General features: G+C 45.2%; 1 protein-coding gene across 1 annotated transcript in view; it reads right to left on the minus strand.

Moving 5' to 3' along the window:
- LOC147433197 (WUSCHEL-related homeobox 14-like) overlaps positions 1-17925 on the minus strand; it is a 77344-nt gene that overhangs the window by 24972 nt on the left and 34447 nt on the right. The gene's annotated exons all lie outside the window — the stretch shown is intronic.

The following is a 17925-nucleotide window of genomic DNA, read 5'->3' on the forward strand; positions in this document are numbered from 1 at the left end:
TCACATGGATGCTGTGCTAGCTTTGAGCTAGCTATTTAGTGCTTTCTAGTATCTACTACTATATAGATAGACTTTTTGAGTAGGATGGTTTCAGTTATGATGGCTGATGAGCCTTTTGTTATGGCGTGGGCCTTTTAGGCTATCACCTATGGTACTTTGTCATTTGATGTTTTCAACATTAGTGTGTTCATTGTTATTTCAGATCTCATTTGACTCTTGAGCCTTGATGTTCTTGTTAAATTATCAATGTCGTCTTAACTTTTAAGTCTCTTGCAGTAGTTACACAGTATGTGGTTGTCTTGTAAAACATGTCTTTGAATGTCTCTATAAGTTGTTGGCTTCTCTCTTGATTTATATTGGAGAAGTCCTAGAAAATGAGTATTTGGCGGTTTTTTACCAAGAGTACGTATTTTTACGTACATAAAATTTTTTCCTGTACGAAACAACGTACAGTACGTACATATACGCCACGTACAGTACATTTGGTACCACCTTGTTGTGAGCGCTAACTTGCGCATGCTTGCCAAGAGCGTCACACACAAGGCAGATCCTTTCACTGAGTGGGAGATGGCACAAGAGAACCCATCTATGGCCGATACTCTTTTGGAGGAGCTAGAGGAGGATTTCGAGCCTCAATGCGAGCCGGAGCCCTCATACGTTGCTGACGACCTCGACTACGACGACGATGTGGAGATTCAGCAGGCGAGCACTTCTTGAGTTTGATGATCATTGATCACTCGACTCTCGAGTCTAGACTCTTGAGTCTACGACTCTACCTACTACATAGCCCTTTGTACTTTTTGTTATCCTTGAGGCCTCAGGCTTGTCCTAAGTCCTTTAGGCTTTTTGACTCTTGAGCCCTTGTGGCATGCACTTCTCATTTTGTATCGATCGATCATCGATGTTTTATTAGCACATTTCAGCCTATATGACTCGTGTTCTTTGGTCTATTTAGTGTAAATTTATGGTCAAAGTGATGCTCTATGTGTGTGGCATGTGTGTAGGTCAAAAAATGCCAAAAAAACTCTTTTTTTTTTTTGCCGTTCCGACCCCCGTCCCCGTTTCCTGACTTTTGCCGTCCCGACCCCGTTCCCGACCCCGACCCGCCGTCCCATGTAACTATGAGTTTAATAGATGGAAATGACAAAAGTATGAAGGCCCCATTAAGTCATTTGTATCTATGTGTTATGACCTTTCTTGCGGATACATGCGATGATAAAAGAGTGTTAATAGCACAAGATCATCAGTGGCGTGTATTCATGGTATGCAATCGAGGACGTTTGCGATTTCAAGAGGGGCGTATGTCACGAGGACGTGGCAACTGCTAACTTTAGTTGTTGGTTTCTTTCCAAGGGGTTTTGTTTTATTTTTGAGACCCTCTTCTTGAAGTAGCAAACGGTCGGACATTGCATGGCCAATGTGAACGGTAGTTTCACCCGCAGATGGGTAGTGGTCGGCACTAGAATTCATATGGTAAGAGGATGTCTAGGCTCAGAGCAAGATCATATAGGTCCCCCCGTCACACTTAGCAAGTTGGTGGATATTAGGAAGTGAACTCAATAAAGGCCTAAAGTCAAGGTGTGACTGCGAACAGAAAGTATTCGAAGTTGGGCCACATTGCACTTTTGGATGCGGTCCCAATGAGGATAGATGGTCAGATGACCACAAGGAGCCCAACGGAATCATTTCCTAAAATTTAGGGAACTGCTATTTTGGGCCATGAAATGTGTTCGCGTCATTACCTCCGGTATGACTAGGGGAACATTTTACAACTCTGCCACGAAGTCAACTGGGCAACCGGTCAAGAGATTTTTAAGCGGCGAACCCGAAACAGGAAAATGTTGTGTAAATGCGCCAAGTGTCAAATTTTCATGCACTTTCATCCTACAGAAAAAAGGGCACTGTTCTTTTATGCTGGGAGAGGCCTCATTTACTCTCTGTCACAGGTTAAGAGCTATGGAGTGCTTCCTCTCCTCCTTATGTACAGCACGGTGCCAAGAGTGATGCCCTGCACGCTACGCACTGCTCTCTCTCTCCCCTACGTGCAGTATGTTATGCCCCACCAGTGGGCTTTTCATTTGACCAATGTACAGTTGGGTTCATGCGCGATTGCCGAGGCAAGAGCCTCTTGCACAGGTACGGGATTAGCTAGCAGCTAATCCCCCGCAGGTACAGGTGAATTCGGAGAGGTTTCACGTGAGAAATCTCGTCCGATTCAAAGGGCAAGTAGCCCTACAGGTGCGGGAGCTTGAGGTCTTGCTACAAATGCGACCGGCACGCGAAACGGAGCCCAAAACAGGGAATTACAGCCTGCTGTGTATTTTTGCAGGCTTAGGGTTTCGGCCCTAAACGGACCCTAATACCCCCAAGAGGTTCGGGGACGCGAGGGGACCGTTGTACAGGTGAACTGGCACATTTTCGGGGCAGAAAACAGAGAATTCAGCGTGCTGCAGATTCTCGCCAGGTTTTGCAAAGTGTCCGTATGCGTCGAGAAAGTCACCTATTGCGTGGGGATATTGACTGTGAAGCTTCCTAGTACAGTTATGCTACCAAAATCGGGCCAGAACAGGTGTTTCTTAGCCTAGATTGTGCGGGGCAGCTTGTAGGAGATCACAGGTTTTATTCCCACTGTTAAAGAATAAAGAAATTGGGGCCTACAGGTTGTGGGCGTCTGCTTGGAGCATTCTAGCTCCCGAGCCATGTGTGTACTTAGGTGTTAATCCTCGTTACACGATACCTTTGTAAAGTACTTTGTGTGTGTTTAAAGTAAAGAATTTCGGGTGAAAGCCAGCGCCTACCGCCCCATGGGCCGGTTTCATAGGCTGCTCATGGAGAGTCTTCTGCTTGGCATGATAGGTACTTTGCTCCATCTTCCTGAGAGTACCCTTGTCATGTATTCCATCAGCTATGCGAGCTGATTCCATAAGTATCTGCAAGTTACCTCGAGGATAAAGTTTCATAGCCTTTTGCAAGGCTTCATGCAATCCTGCTTCAAACTTGCGCATCTTTTCCGAATCGTCAATCTTCTTGAATGGAGTGACTTTCAAGAGAACGTCCCAAAACCTATCCACATAGCGTGGAACAATTTCGTTCTCTAACTGTGAGAGTCGATCCCATTCTTTCTTTACCTCTTCCTCATAGTCTGGAGGAAGGAACTGTGCGTAGAACTCCTTCTTAACAACAGTCCAATCTTGGGGTTTGCGATTTTCTAAGATCAGGGTTAACCACCAACTGCTGGCGGTGCCTTTCAGGTACGTACTGACATGGCGAAGCTTGGATCTTTCTTTAAAGTTCCCTTCTGCAAATGCAACTTCAAATTGGCAGATGACAACCAAAGCTTTGTCATTATCACGCCGTCCATTGTAGCGTGTCGAATTTGACATCTTTGTCTCCTGACTTGAATGTTTTCTGCCTGTGGTGCTTCCTCTTATGGTGCTCCTTCTTTCTATGCTTAGACTCCTTGTGGACAGGAGTCCTTTCCCTTGAATGCACTTCTTGTCATATGACGCATCCAACCCTATGTGTCTGTGGACAAGCTACAGCATGATCAGGTTTCAATCAGTCTAGTCAGTCTAGATTTAGAAGTGATCTGGCACTTTTGTGAGTCTATTCGTAGACCGTCCATGCCCAGTCACTCGGTATAAATGCATATCCTCTGGTTGCACACAACATGACCATCAGATTCCAGTCAGATCCCATTAGTAGCATTTTTACAGTGCATAGGCCTAATTTCCCTATTTTTGACATTTTTCACTTATTATGTTTAAGTGACTTTTGTTGGAAACTAGGTAGGGCAATTTTGCTAAGTTTGTATACCTAGCGCTAGTACTTTCTGGCAGAAGAGGCAATAGGAGCACCTTGCTCAACAAGCAACTTCTCAGCAAGACCAACCCCCGTGACAACTTTGGCGTTTTCTCTCAACAGAAGGCCTAGCGTTTTGGCACCAAATCAGTCAGCGTTTTTGCACTTGCAGATTCCCGGCGACAGTAGATAGCAGATCAGCCCTAGCGTTAGCACATTTCCCCGCAAGGTCAGTTTTTAGCCCTAGCGTTTTTGGTTTGCAGATCAACCTCAGCGTTTTTGCAGATCTTCGCGACAGAATCAGCCCATAGACCAGCCTTTTCATATTTCAGCAGTCAAACATACAGAAGAAGTCCCGAACCTCGCAGATCTCACCTTCCCGCAGCAGATCCTCGCCGCACGGTTAGATCTAGCACAGTTTACAGTTTCAGCCCGGAAAGCGCAGATTTCAGCATCTGCGTTTTCAGCACGTCGTCGTCGTCGCATCGTCGCCATCGACATCATCACCGACATAGAGTCAGAATTCAGCAGATAAAGATTTGCAGATTTCAGCCCTTAGCGATTTCAGTTTTCAGCCCGTCTCGTCGTCGTCCTCATCTCATCGACATCGTCGGCAAGTCCACGCATTGTAGAGATTTGTGCAATCATAAGTAGACCGCTCTCGCCATAGAGAGTGGGGCCCTTGGAGGAGGGTTTGACAACATCTCTGGTGTCGTATTCTCTTCTCTCTCTATCTCTTAGTCTCATACATTTTCACGCACAGTGTCCATTCACTTTGTTTGTGTACATTGCACTCTCTCACTAAAGGAACGGAAGGCTCTCCATAGTCTTGAGAGAGATCGGGATTTCTCCCGATCTCTCTCAAGACTATGGAGAATCTTTTGGACTTCTGGATGGGAGAGAGCTTTTTGCAACTCTACCACCTGCTGTTGAAGGAGAGAGAACTCTATCTGGCGTCCTCCCATTTCTGCAGTCTGCCAAGAGTCGTCAATCCCTTAAGGAAGAGAGAGATGACCTTGCTCTGATACCACTGTCACGAAAATACAGAAGCGAAAACTGACTGTCAAATGCAATTTATATACTCAAGAGACTTTGGAGAGAAAGAGAGAAAGCTTGACACATCATTGGGGACCAGAAGATGGGCTGGTCCCCCCCCATAAAGAGAATATCTTTATTACTAAGGGAGAATCTTTACAAGCACAAGAACGACGCAAAAGCCCGTCCTCTATTCTTTATTGTCCTTTTTCTTCTTCTGACTGAGAGAGTAGAAGAACTACTCTCTGACTACTGAGAGGATCTTTCCTCTTCTGTGAGATTTTGGGAAGCTCTCGTAGGCAAGAGTCTACCTTCCACCAAACTCGTCGGAAGCTCTCATAAATGAGAGTCTATCTTCCGCTAACTGTGTCTCTTTGGACATAATCATTCCTGCAGTCAACCCACGAAAGCAACATGCAAAACACACGCACACACGCTTGCTGTAATTTTCTGCACATCACCAGAAATTGTTACCTAAGCGCGTTCAATGCCGAAATGGAGGTCCTTTTCGCGACGGAAACGCTCCAAACTTTGTGTACGTGTAGAGTAGGTAGAGAGGAATAAGATCCTATTCATGCTTTGCTGAAATTCACCCTAATACAGGTGATTAGGGGCTGAAAATAGAGAATTTGCAGCAGCTAGACGAGAGAGAAAGAGAGTTTTCTACTACTTTACGCGATGAAACTTCTCCCACAGCTGCCTACAACCATGAGAGGCCTTGTTCTAGGTGATGGGTGCTCAGAGGCTCCACATACACCACAAGGTGCTGCTCTCAAGCTTCAATGGAGAGCTTCACTGGGGGTAGTGCACTGCCAACCTGGCAAGAGGGGGAGGGGCTGCTCTCATATAGCCAACCAGAAGAGGGGGCATGAAGAGAGAGAGAGAGAGAGAGAGAGAGAGAGAGAGAGAGATTGCATGGGTAAGTGTGCCAAGTGGCACACTTACTTAATATTTAAAAACCATTCAACTTTTGACTTTAAAAGTCCTATGCTAATTAATGAAATGTGCAGTTAAGTGCACAACTACACACATAGATGCAACCAATGAAAATGTTAGTTGCTCCCTAGCGTAATGCCGTACCAGCACTGCTCTGGCATTACCTGTTCGCACTTGTCTGGCCATTTGGTCCAGCATAGACAATTTAAAATAATTTAATTGACTTATCCTAAGGCCGTAAAAATAATTCAGGCCTTAGGATTACTGTTGTTCTAAGGACCCCATCTCATTCCTATACTTGCACTAGCGCGCGTAATTTTCTGAGCCTGAAATCTGAGGCTACCATCTACCCCTTCATTGAAGACCCGATTTCCCAATCACTAGGGCTTCAGGGTATTTTTCTGCTAGGGTCTCCCTGAGGTGCTCTGGCCCAAACTTAGGCGCACCTGAGTCCCCAGAACTGCTAGACCTATTCTGATGTGCACACAACTAATTATATAATTCTTTTCTCGTAAATACATTAATTATTTACAAAGTCTGACATAGTTACAGTGTCCATGGAAGCTTCTTCGTCGGCTTGGTCTCAATATTTATGTCCACTATGAGTTGCAGACAGGGTGTTACTTTGGCATCTCAAGTGATTTGCCCAATGTGATCCCATTATTTATTTTGGCTTTTAGGTATTTATTTTACTTATTTGTCAAAGTCTAGGTAGGGCAATTTACTGAGGCAGATATATATGTGAGCCCTTGCTCCCATTGTACATTACATGAGTTATTCATTGCCAAGGTTGATTGGTTTAGGAGATTCGTTCTCTCTCTCTCTCTCTCTCTCTCTCTCTCTCTCTCTCTCTCTCTCTCTCTCTCTCTCTCTTCGTAAAAATCAGGGCTGTATATTACCGAGTACAATATAATCCCCAGCGGCTGCCCAAATAGCCTATCACGTGGGGTGTACAAGCTGAAGGTAAGGGTGAGAGCCACTATAGTGACAACTCGACTAGAACAAGCTCATGGTGGTCTGTGTGATGAGTGGAGGAGAAACCACCGAGGGGGGGCATAATGCCATGTAATCTGGCCACCTGTAAGTGTGAAGAAGAGTGGAGATCGGGCCCAACGCCGAAGGAAGGCAAATCGACGAGCCTCGGCTGCTCTAGATGTACCTGAGGAAGAATCCCACTGCCAAATCAGGGTGTGAATGATGTCCAGCCAAATGGCAGTGAGGGTATCCTGAAGGAGCTGTGGAACCGCACTGAGAATGTGAAGACAACGAGCTCTCCAAACATTCCATAGTGTAATGCTAGTGATGACTGAAAAAACTTCATCACGTGTCTGAGGATCCCCCTGCCAAGCGATCTGTGGTAACATAGCCAAAGTCCCTCGCCGATAACCACTCGAGGTAAGCATAAGAGCTGGATCTGTGTCTGAGCCCTCGTAGAAAAGATGCGGCCCGGGCATCGGCATCAACCATGAGACAGATCCCCAAGTGAGAAATCCATGCTGAACACCGGCTCTGCTAAGTAAAAAGCAAACTGCTAGCCACACGATATGGGAAGAGGAGCATGACCAAAGACAGTGTGCAGGGGACTCGGGTAGTCGCAGAGGACATCGAGTACATAACAGATCATGACCCATAGTAGCTAGCCAAGTCCCAACTGGAAGTCCTGCATGTGCAATCATCCACATGAAAAAAGAAATACGACGAGCCGCATGTAAATCCCAGATGGCTGACCAAAACTGTTGTAGATAGGCATGGGAGAGACCTGAATGTAACCAGAAACGCATACGAGTGGGCTGCTCTTGGTGTTGTCTCATCAATGCTAATCTTCCAATTCTGACAGTGTACTCAAAGAATGATACAGGTGCACCGGTGGGGTTAGAGTGAGGCCAATGCCACTCTCCTGGGTCCCAATAAAGCTGAGATAGGGCACGACCCTCCCACACCCAAAGCCTCCAAAGGGCGGCATCAGCGGAAGCGAAACGGGGGTCAACACGACGACGCTGCCCGCGGGAGTACTGCTCTCCAGTGTGGTTGGTTTTGAAGAAAGACGGATCTTGGAGAATGTGCATCGATTATAGAGCTCTCAACAAAATCACCATCAAGAACAGATTTTTGATTCCTAGGATCGATGATATACTTGACCGACTACAGGGATCCTCGTGTTTTAGCATGATCGATTTGAAGAGCGGATATCATCAGATCCGAATCGCGTCGGGAGACTTCTACAAGACAGCCTTTTGGACGACTTTTGGGTTATTTGAGTTTTTGGTGATTCCTTTTGGCTTAACCAATGCTCCTGCGACATTTAACCGGATGATAGATAGGATTTTTTGAGAGTACAGACTATTTGTTGGCACTTTCTTTGACGACGTCATTGTTTTCTCCAAAGGTGAGGCAGAACATAGAGAACATCTGCTTCAGGTCTTTCAGGCATTACGAGATCACAAGTTGGTGATAAATGTGAAGAAACGTGAATTTTTCCTACAAGAGATACACTTTTTGGGACACATTGTGTCAGCAACAGGAGTGCAAATAGACCCGGCCAAGATAGAGACTATCCATGATTGGCCCGAGTTGAAGAATGTCCATGAAGTTAGAAGCTTCTTGGGCTTGTGTTCGTACTACAGGCGATTCACTAGAAACTTTGCAGAGGTTGCTTCCCCTTTGCATATTTTGACACAGAAAGGAGTACCTTTCTCGTGGGGACCCACAGAGGTGACTGCCTTTCAGAGATTGAAAAAGAAATTGACTACAGGACCAATTTTAACTTTGCCGGACTTGCAAAAGTCATTTGAAGTATATTGTTGATGCTTGTGGTCGTAGTCTAGGAGCGGTCTTAATGCAAGAAGGCCATGTCATTGCTTACGAGAGCCGATTGTTCTCAAGGCCGGAATTGACAGCACAGATTTATGAGAAAGAGCTTTTGGCAGTTATCCATGCTCTTACTCAATGGCGGCACTACCTACTCGGAGCGGATTTTACTGTCTTTACAGACCATCAGAGTTTACGCTACTTCTTGTCACAGAAGCAGCTATCAGAAAAGCAGATATGGTGGGCGAACATCTTGTCACAGTTTCACTTCAAGATTGTCCATGTGCAAGGATTGAAGAATTTGGTGGCGGATGCTTTGTCTCGGAAGCCGTTGGTTCTGGCTATTTCCGCAATACATCAAAGGAGCTTCGAGAATATGGTCGATCAGTATGCCACAGATACAGATTTTACAGATATTTTTACACGGATACGAGATGGGGAGATAGTAGCAACATATTCCATTCGGGATGGCTACTTGATGAGGAAAACCATGTTGTGCATTACACAACCGTTGAGGGAAAAGGTTATGACTAAATGCCACTGTCCACCTTTTATGGGTCACCACGGCATTGCTACCACCTTGAAAGAAGTAGAGAGATACTTCTTTTGGCCGACACTCAAGAAGGATGTGGCCGAGTTTGTGCGCAGTTGCTTGGTATGCCAGAAGGTCAAGTTTGACAGGCATAAAGCACAAGGATTGTTACAGTGTTTACCCATACCCACTCGCCCTTGGAAAGTATTGCAATGGATTTCATTTTTGATCTCCCAAGAACACAGAGTGGTCACGATGGTAACAAGACTGTTATTGACAGGTTTGCTCATTTTATTCCGGTGAAAAAAACAGTCAAGCCGGATCATTTAGCGAGACTGTTTGTGGCCCAGATCTTCAGATTACATGGCATGCCCGAGACGATTGTCTCAGACAGGGACCCCAAATTTACGAGTTTGTTTTGGAAGAACATTGGCACACGGTTACAGTTCTCGTCATCTTTCCACCCGCAGACTGACACGCAATCTGAGATTGCCAATTGAGTGGTTCTAGATTTATTAAAGTCTTACATCTCGAATCGGAAGACTCAATGGGAAAAGTATTTACCTTTGGTGGAATTTGCCTACAATAACATGATACACTCTTCAACGGGGAAGGCACCATTTGAGATTATCGAAGGTGCTACGAAGGTTCCACCCTTCCTAAGAACTAAAGATATGATTTTTGAAGCCGATGAGCACACACGCGACTTGGACACGGCTTTTGCCAAGGTCCGCGAGGCTTTACAGAAATCTCAAGAAAGACAGAAAAAGGCAGCATATCACCATCGTCGCGATTTGAATTGAAGGAGAACGATTGGGTGCTCTTACCTTTTGAGGGCCGCCTGAGAAAGAAAAAGGGAAAGGAGAGGCTTTTTCCAAAGCTTAGTATGCGATACTACGAACCTTTCCAGATCTCCCAAAAGATAAATGATGTCTCCTTCCGACTGAAGCTGCTCGAAACTTGGAGAATTCAAAATGTTTTTCATGTGACTCTCTTGAAGCCTTTTTGAAGGCGATGTGCCCGATGATGGGGAGCTGATCAGCAACCCGCAGTGAAAGAAAACGAGCAGATACTCGTTCCAGAATAGAGATTGGCACAGAAAGATAGAAAGATAAAAGGGTAAAGCGAAATGACGGTTCTTGGTTAAATTCAAGACCTACTCCGCATTGGATGCTAAGTGAATGGAGGAGGAGGACCTAGCAAATACTCCTCAGATTGTGAATCTTTACCTTGAAGCTTTTGGTTTAGCATAGTCTATTCCAAATGGAACCCCTAATTCAGCTTTGAATTCAGCTTGGTTGGATATCTGGTGCAACGGGTATGCACAAGAGGGGAGTTACTCCGCTCCTTTGTCAACAGATGCCTCGATTTTTGATACTAGAAGTCACTGATGTCTCTTTGAGCTTCAGGGATACTGAGAGCTGACAGTATTCTGCTGTAATGACTTTATGAACTGGAATTCCCGAACATGTATTGACTTGTTCTTGACTTGTTTAAGTGCAAGAACTGATAGACGAAATGACTGCAACATTTTGTTCTGAATGATCTCGATAGACATGGTTGCAATAGGGATTAGTCAATCAGGGCCCGGGCATCTATGAGGTCCTGGGTGGATCTAGATGCGATTGCTAATTGCATTGCTGATAAATCATGGTCTGAGATCCGATGAATGTTGAATGTGATTTGTCATGTGATGTCATGTGATGTGACTGTTGATTGGTACATGTGCTAGATGTGTGTTTCTAGTGCATTGGTACTAACAGTCAGGGTTTGCTAAGACAGTTTATGGCTTCTGTCTATTTTGTAGGCGTAATCAAGGGCGACTACAATACTTTCAAGAGGGGGGTATGTCACAAACTGGTGACGTGGCTGCCCAGTACACACTCACACACACACACACACCCCTTTTGGCATGAACAATCCCGTGGAGAAAATTGGTTGAAATGCTGACGTGGCTGGCTGTAGGGCAGCCCCGGAAAATGCAACGCACTTTGTGGAAATTCAGCCACGTGGCAACATGTACGGACGCCCACGTTTTACGGCGCTGATTTTGGGCAGCTTTTGCGTGGCCTACTTTTCTATGCAAGAGGGGAGAGAGAGAGAGAGAGAGCTTTTATTAAAGCCTTATTTTATTTACCAAGTTGTGGTTTGTGAGAGATAGAAAGCTTTTGCTTTATTTTTGGCAAGGCTTTTGATTTTGAGGCTTTTGGGCTCTACTTTTAGCATCCTTTGTAAATCTATTTAATAGTGGCTTGGGCTCTCACTTCTCAGAGCATCTGGACGCAGAGTCTGAGAGTGAGTCCCGACCACTCACTTGTACTTTGAGTTGCAGATTAATACAAAAAGAAATACCAAAAGGGGCGCCAGTCTTTGGGGCCAATATCTCTAGGCACGGAACTCCGTCGGGCCAGTGTCGAATCAATTGTAAACTGTGAATTGTTTGAAGTGAATTCTTGTGGTGTCGCGGTAGATTCTCGACTTGGAGTCTCCAACTCTGTTACAATATACGAAGCTTGCCAGCTAAGCAAGCAACACAGGGTTGCCTTTCCGAAGCAAGCATCCAACAGAGCTTTGGCACCACTTGCACTTGCTCACATTGATCTATGTGGCCCCATGAGCACTACTTCATTTTCTGGCTCACAGTTTTTGCTTGCGCTTGTGGATGATTTCAACCGCTACACTTGGGCTTCATTCCTAAAGCTTAAGTCGAAGGCTTTCAATTCGTTCAAAATTGGAAGACGATGGTTGAAAAGGAGGACTTGCACGTCAAATGTATTCGTTCAGACAAAGATGGTGAGTTCACCTCGAAGGACTTTGCACAGTGGTACAAGTCAGAGGGCATCCAGAGCCAGCTGACTACTCCTTGCACTCCTTCCCAGAACGGAATTGTTGAGCGAAAGAATCGGACTATCATGGAGATGGCTCGTGCGATGCTTGCGCATGCTTCCTTGCCCCGGGGGTTCTACTACGGTGTCTTGATGCTAAAAACTAAAAACGTTGATGCTACTGCTAATTCCGTCACGGAGGAACTGCAAAACGCTAGGTTGCCTGCTCCTCTAAAAACGCTAGGGCTGAATTCTGTCTGCTGTGGGAAATCTGCTAACGCTAGGGCTAATCTGTTGTGTTGCTGTGGGAATCTGCCGTCGCTGGGGCTGATCTGCTATCTTGCTGTCACCGGAGCTGATCTGCAATGCAAACGCCATGGCTGGTCTTCAATGCAGAAACGCTAGCTCTCTGCTGATGCAAAAACGCTAGGTTTGCTGATGAAGATTCTCCTGAAAAGTTGCCTGTTGAACCGAGGTTCCGACTGCCTCTTCTGCCAGAAAGTGCTAGCGCTGGGTTTTCTTATATACTTCCTTGCAAAATTGCCCTACCTAGTTCCCAACAAAAGTCACTTAAAAATAATAGGTTTTGCTAAAATAAGGAAAATAGGTCTATGCGCTGTAAAAATGCTCTTGATGGGTTCTGATGGAAATCTGATGATCATGCTGTGTGCAACCAGAGGATATGCATCTAATCTAAGTGTCTGGACATGCACAGTCTGCGAACAGACTCACAAAAGTGCCAGATCACTTTCTAAGCTAATTGAACTGAACCCATGTCATGAAGTAGCTTGTTCACATACACATAGAGTTAGATGTGCACGTGACATCCCCTCCTTTTCAAAGTGAGGTACTGGTACCGAACTGTAGCCATCGAGGGCGATCGCCAACGGCGTCTGGAGGAATCCTGGAAAGGACTCTTCGTCGGCCCACTCTGATATGTGGGTCGTGCGATACTTGAACTTCATAAAGGTCTGCAACGCTTGCTTCTTTGGGCCACGCCGAAAGCGACACAAAGTCATTTGTGGCTCCTTCAATGCTTCAACTTCGTGTCACGTGACACATCCCACCCTATGTGCCGTGGACAAGCTACAGCATGACCAGGGTTCGGTTCAGTCCAGTCAGTCTAGAATAGGAAGTGATCTGGCACTTTTTTGAGTCTGTTCGCAGACCGTGCATGTCCAGACACTTAGATTAGATGCATATCCTCTGGTTGCACACAACATGATCATCAACATCAGATTCCATCAGCATCAGTTCCCAGTACATTAAACCTATTTTCCCTATTTTTGACATTTTTCACTTATTATTTCAAGTGACTTTTGTTGGGAAATAGGTAGGGCAATTTTGCTAATGAAATATATAATGAAACCAGAGCTAGCACTTTCTCGCAGAAGAGGCAGCAGGAGCATTGCTCAACAGGTATTTTCTTACGCAAGACGCCTAAGAACCCTGGCGTTTCCCCCTCCAGAGAACTCCAGCGTTTTTCAGCCCTAAAGGCCAACGTTTTCAGCCCAGTTAACCTGGCATTTTTCAGCCCGAAGACATCAGCGATTTCAGCCATCAGGCCAGCGTTTGCAACAGCATTTTGCAGGCCTTGAACCAGCGTTTTTTACCCCTGCAGATCAGCATTTTCAGCCTTACGAAACAGCAGCAAACCAGCGCTTAGAAGAGCAGCAAGCCAGCGTTTTTGGAAGACAGCCTTCAGCGTTTTACTAGTAGTACGACAGCAGCAAGCCCAGCATTTGTAGACAGCAAGGACAACGTTTTTGCAATAGCATATCAGCCCCGTCAACTTCAACAATTGCCGATTCCCCAAGCATTCAGTTTTCAGCCATAGGCTCGTCATCACCGTCGGGCTCGACATAGTATCACTTAGATTTGCATCAGCATATTGTACCAGATTGTGCAATCAGTAGTAGACCACTCTCGCTATCAAGAGTGGAGCCCTTGGAGGAGGGTTTTAAAACATCCATGGTGTCGTATTCTTCTCTCTCTATCTCTCAGTCTCAGCACCTTCATTCACAGTGTTTACCACTTTGTTTGTGTCCATTGCACTTTCTCACTAAAGGAACAGAAGGCTCTCCCTTCCGTAAGTAAAAGGAACCTTGAGCACAGTTCGGAGCACTCATCTTGAGCAAAGTTCAACATTCACTTCCGCTGCACCTAACATTGGTATCAGAGCTTTGGCAGTGTTCTGTATCACTCAAGGAAAGAACCACAACAAATTCTTTTTGCTTGTTGAGGTCACACGTAGCCCAAGACCTCTTGGGCGTGTCGATTCCTAATCGTGTTACAGGAAACCCAAGAAAGACCGGCTTGTCAAGCCTTCCCTTGTGCCTCTTGTCACTCATTGAGAGTGGACCGTGCACTTAGCGGCCGGCCAATAGACGTGAGGTGGGAAAAAGCAACCTTGGTGTGAGCGCAAGGCCGCCAAGGGGTGCGCCCGCGGAAAAGAGCAGAACTCGGGTGAAGAGAAGATCCTTCTCTAACACAGATTGCAAGCAAAAGAAGAACCCCAAGACCCTCAAGAACCTCAAGAAACCCAAGAACCAAGACCCACAAGAATCCAAGTTCCTCGTAAACTTAAGAACCCAAGACTTCAGTGGATGGTCATCACCCGAAGCGGCATGGATACTTCACATGGAGGTGATGAGCATGAGAGAGGCGAAGAAGAATTTTCCCCACCAAGAGGTTTTTCTGACCCTCCACCTTCCCCATCTACGCCAAGGATTGCACTAACTCCTATGGAGGAGTTGGAGCAGATGTTTATGGACAGTAAGTTAGAACGCGAAGCAAGGAAGTTAGAACGCGAAGCACGAAAAGCAGAAATTGAGCGTAAATACGAAGACAGAATGGTAGCCATAGAACATGAGCACAACAAAAGGAAAGACGCCTTATTGCGATTCTTTTCTCAAGTGCAGGCACAGATGCAAGAGATTCGGGAAAAGGAGACTCTCTCAGTCTCCAAATCATCACACACGATTTGCATGATGATAAGCATGATGAATTGCATGATAATGACAAGCATGATGATTTGCATGATGATCAAGACGTGCTTTCTCACAAGTATGAAGATTTGCAAGATAAAGATGATGTGATTAATCGTTCACAAGGATGATGTGTTAGTTGATACTTTCTCTAGTGAAGCTAACCTCATTGCAGATTCGATCAATCACGAAGAACCGATCTTGTCTCTCGAGTCGAGCTCCACAAAACCCCCACAAGAAGATTCGATCAAACACGAAGAACCGATCTTGGCTCTCGAGCCTAGGTCCACAAAACCCTCACAGGAAGTACTATGTCTTCGCATGATTAGTCAGCACGCATTGTTCGAGTGTTTTATTCGTCATCGTTTCCTGTATTTTAGTCAATGTCCTTATGTAATCCCTTTTCATAGGCATGACATATTGTACGATGAGCACGATTCACTCATGAATGAGCACGGATGTATGAGAATTTCTCATGAAAAGCTGAAAAGTATGCATTCAGGGAAGTCACATTCCATGTCTCTTCCTTGGCACAACACAATCGTAGAAAGAGCACAAGAAGGATTGACCACCAAGCATCGGCATTTCCATTGTGATTTGCCACAGTTGATAAGGATACATCAAAAAACCAAGATTAGATCTCATTGTTTGCGTGTGTTTGATAAACGATTTGGCACTCCGTCTATATGTTCATCTACATTGCATGCACCGTTTTTTCAAAAGACTAGAATTTTCCCAGTCACTTTACATGGAATGGGTATGTTCATGTTTTTGTGTTGGAAGTGGTTTCAGGAATTTTCAGCCTCGGAGATTCTTGACGAAGGTGGACCTACGTCCATAGAAGCAGTGGAAGCATTGAAGGAGACTCAAAAGACTTTGTGTCGCTTTCGGCGCGGCCCAAAGAAGAAGACTTTGCAGACCTTTATGAAGTTCAAATATCGCACGACCCACACATCAGAGTGGGCCGGCGAAGAGTCCTTTCGAGGATTCCGGATGTTATTAGCAATCTCCCTCGACGCCATACAGGTCGGTACCAGTACCTCACTTTGAAAAGGACGGGAAGTCACGTGACACATCCAACCCTATGTACCCGCATGACCAGGGTTCAATTCAGTCAAGTCAGTCTAGAATAGGAAGTGATGTGGCACTTTTGTGAGTCTGTTCGCAGACCGTGCATGTCCAGACACTTAGATTAGATGTATATCCTCTGGTTGCACACACCATGATCATTAGCATTCCCATCAGATTCCATCAAGATCAGTTCCCAGTGCATTAAACCTATTTTCCCTATTTTTGACATTATTCACTTATTATTTTAATTGACTTTTGTTGGGAACTAGGTAGGGCAATTTTGCTAATGAAATATATAAAGAAACCAGAGCTAGCACTTTCTGGCAAAAGAGACAACAAGAGCATTGTTCGACAGGCATCTTCTCACGCAAGACCCCTAAGAACCTTGGCGTTTCCCCTCAAGAGAACTCCAGCATTTTTCAGCCCTAAAGGCCAGCGATTTCAGCGCAATTAACCTGGCATTTTTCAGCCCTAAGACATCAGCGATTTCGGCCATCAGGTCAGCGTTTGCAACAGCGTTTTGCAAGCCTTGAACCAACGTTTTTCATCCCTGCAGATCAGTGTTTTCAGCCTTACGAAACAGCAGCAAATCAGCGCTTAGAAGAGTAGCAAGCCAGCGTTTTTGGAAGACAGCCTTCAGCATTTTACTTCAGCAATACAACAGCAGCAGACCCAGCGTTTGTAGACAGCAAGGACAGCGTTTTTGTAATAGCATATCAGCCCCATCAACTTCAACAATTGCCGATTCGCCAAGCATTCAGTTTTCAGCCATAGTCTCGTCATTACCGTCGGCCTCGACATAGCATCACGTAGATTTGCATCAGCATATTGTACCAGATTGTGCAATCAATAGTAGACCACTCTCGCCATTGAGAGTGGGGCCCTTGGAGGAGGGTTTTACAATATCCCTAGTGTCGTATTCTTCTCTCTCTATCTCTCGGGCTCAGCACCTTCATTCACAGTGTTCACAACTTTGTTTGTGTCCATTGCACTTTCTCACTAAAGGAACGGAAGGCTCTCCCTTCCGTAAGTAAAAGGAACCTTGAGCACAGTTCGGAGCACTCATCTTGAGCGAAGTTCAACATTCGCTTCCGCTGCACCTTACACTTCGTCTATAGTCATGCGTCTACCTTCTTCAAGAATCTCCGAGGCTGAAAATTCCTGAAACCACTTCCAATACAAAAACATGAACATGCCCATTTCATGTAAAGTGACTGGAAAAATACTATTCTTTGGAAAAAACTGTGCATGCGATACAGATGAACAAAGTGACGGAGTGCCAAACCGTTCATCAAACACACATAAACAATGGGGTCGAATCTTGAGTTTCTTATCTAAATCAATCAACTGTGGCAAATCAGAATAGAAATGCCGATGCTTAATGCTCAATCCTTCTTGTGCTCTTTCGGATACTGAGTCATGCCAAGGAAGAGACATGGAATGTGAATTACTTGGGTGCAAACATTTCATCTTTTCATGAATCATCCGCATACATCCATGCTCATTCATGAGTGAATCGTGTTCATCATACAATATCTCATGCCTGTGAAAATGGATCACATAAAGACGGTGACTAAAATACATGAAAGCATCACGAACGAAACACTCGAACAATGCGTGCTGACCAATCACTCGTACACATAATACTTCCTGTGAGGGTTGTCACGTGACACATCCAACCCTATGTCCGTGGACAAGCTACAGCATGACCAGGGTTTAGTTCAGTCAAGTCAGTCTAGAATAGGAAGTGATCTGACACTTTTGTGAGTCTGTTTGCAAACCGTGCTTGTCCAGACACTTGGGTTAGATGCATATCCTCTGGGTGCACACAGGATGATCATAAGCATTCGCATCAAAATCCATCAGAATCCTTCAGGGGAATTTTCCAGTCCTATTTTCCCTATTTTTGACATTTTTCACTTATTTATTA

This window comes from Adiantum capillus-veneris, chromosome 20, assembly GCF_014529385.1.
Source record: "Adiantum capillus-veneris isolate H3 chromosome 20, ASM1452938v2, whole genome shotgun sequence".
NCBI lineage: Eukaryota > Viridiplantae > Streptophyta > Polypodiopsida > Polypodiales > Pteridaceae > Adiantum > Adiantum capillus-veneris.